Source organism: Siphateles boraxobius, unplaced genomic scaffold, assembly GCF_051911475.1.
Source record: "Siphateles boraxobius isolate OS27281-9 unplaced genomic scaffold, OSU_SipBor_1 355, whole genome shotgun sequence".
Taxonomy (NCBI): Eukaryota; Metazoa; Chordata; class Actinopteri; order Cypriniformes; family Leuciscidae; genus Siphateles; species Siphateles boraxobius.
The window spans coordinates 1-2,500 of NW_027508981.1; positions in this window are offsets into that span (position 1 = coordinate 1).

Below are 2,500 nucleotides of genomic sequence, written 5' to 3' on the forward strand. Positions count from 1 at the left end.
AGAGAGAGAGAGAGAGGAGAGAGAGAGAGAGAAAGCGAGAGAGGAGAGAGAGAGAGCGAGAGAGGAGAAGGAGAGAGAGAGAGAGAGAGAGAGAGAGAGAGAGAGAGAGAGAGAGAGAGAGAGAGAGAGAGAGAGAGAGAGAGAGGAGAGAGAGAGAGAGAGAGAGAGAGAGAGAGAGAGAGAGAGAGAGATAGAGAGAAGAGAGAGAGAGAGAGAGAGAGGAGAGAGAGAGAGAGAGAGATCATATGGAAAGACATTGCGGAGAAGTCTAGGAAACAAAGAAAAGCAAGAGGTTAAAGGTCGAGACTCTAGATCCGGAAAGTTCAGTAAAGCCGAAGGAATGTGAGTTTAGTTGAGGATCGATACACTGATACAGAAACACACTGACACTACAGGATGAGAGGAAGACAACGTCTTTTAAAGCTGCTTGACTCATCTTTCTTTGATGACGTTGTTTATTACTGTGAAGCTGCTTTGAAACCGTATAAAGACTAACACCAGTAACACAACAAACACAGGCATGAGACTCTAACACGAGGCCTGTCTGATCAAATCACTGACTAATCCTGTTATGTATAATAATTTGATTCCTGTCATGACCACGTGAAGCCCGTAAACTCGTTTGCAGAAACAACCATTAAAATAATCAATATACGATCTGAGGATATCTGAGGACTTAAATACACAGAAGACAATAATCAAAGAAACAGGGAACAGGTGTGCAACTCATCAGAAACCATGGCAACAAAGCAGAACGCAGGAAAAGAAAGATACGGCGCAGCGCTAGAAACTAAACAGAACAAGATAATGAAACCAATGCGATGTGACCGTGAGTGAAAATTATGACAAATTCAAAATTATGACATAAAAGTCAAATTATAACATACTAAATAGAAATTATGACTTAAAAAGTCAAAATTTTGACAATCGAAATTATGAATAAAAAAGTTACAATTATATTACATACAAAATCTAAATTATGATTTTAAAATCTAAAATTATGGCAATCAAAATTATTATTCGAAAAGTCAAAATTATGACACTTAATTGAAATTATGACTTAAAAAGTCAAATTATGACAATCAAAATTATGACGAATAAAAATTATGACATTAAATCCAATCTACGGGATTATGATTTAAAAACGTCAAAATTGTTACATAAAAATTGATGTTATGATTTTAAAATGTAAAATTATAGCAATCAAAATTAAGACTTAAATTGAAATTATATGTCAATCGAAATTATGACATGTAAAAATGATGACATTAAATCGAATCTACAAGATTAAAAAGTCAAATATGACATCAAAACAGTCAAAATTATGAGATACAATTATGAGATAAAATTGACACAAGTTTTGACTTTTTATCTCATAATTATGACTTAATTCATAATTTGACTTAGTATGCCATCATTTCGACTTCTAGAGATCTCATAATTATGACTTAGTATCTCATAATCTTTTTATCTCATTATTATTATTATTATAAGTCCGAATTTCGCTTTTCATCTCATAATTATGACTTATGTAATAATTTCAACTTTTTAAGTCATAATTTTTACCAGAGCATATTTTTTCTTTCCTTATGTGGCGGAAATGGGCTTCCACAGGAAAACGATCATGAAAAAGTACATTAAGAACATCAGAATATGAGAAGTAATGTCTTCCTGAGCCGGCCGTCTGGTGAACGTGTCACTCGGATCTGAAAACCCAGGAATGGGAAAACCATTGAGAAGGTCCAGGAAAGCTCAGTCGGAGCGTTTCAGACGCTCCCCATATTTCACTATCAGGACACAATGGGCTCTTTCTACAGCATTTAGGGAGTTTGTTTCTGCTTTCAGAGTTTTTCAGAGATTTTTGGCAGAAAACAGCGCAAACAGAGACAGACACGGATAAACATTTGCAGCATTAATCACGTTTGTTTGTGATAAACATAAGCACTGAAAAAATTCCTTTTAAACATATTCACTAATAACTGCAAGTAACACTGAATGAGACTTTGAAGGAGGAAGACTGAACTGGTTTTAAACGAGATTTGAGCACTTTCAGACCAGTTTGAACAGGGAACGAGTCACACCGTGCAAAACTCTGAGCCATGATTGACACATCTGCTCACGTTTAAACCCAGTGCACAAGCTTCAGCAGATTAACTACCAAAATCAGTGTAGAGAATGTAAGAAGCGTCCTGCAGATTGTGTCCGGGCCAAAACATCAGTCACAGTTTGAGTTTCTCTCTGCGCTCGAGAACGGTTCCGACTCTTGGCAGATTCACACACTATTTACAGTCTAAAGTTCTCATCGATGTCCAGAGCGAATCGCTGCCGTTACAGCAGGTCATGTGACCCTCGGAAGAATGAAGGAGAGGCACCGGTCGGCTGAGATGGGTTAACCAAAGACCAGAGAACACACACACACACACACACACACACACATGTATACTTAGCTATCTAAATGGGGATATCCATAGACGTAATGGTTTTTATACTTAAACCTACA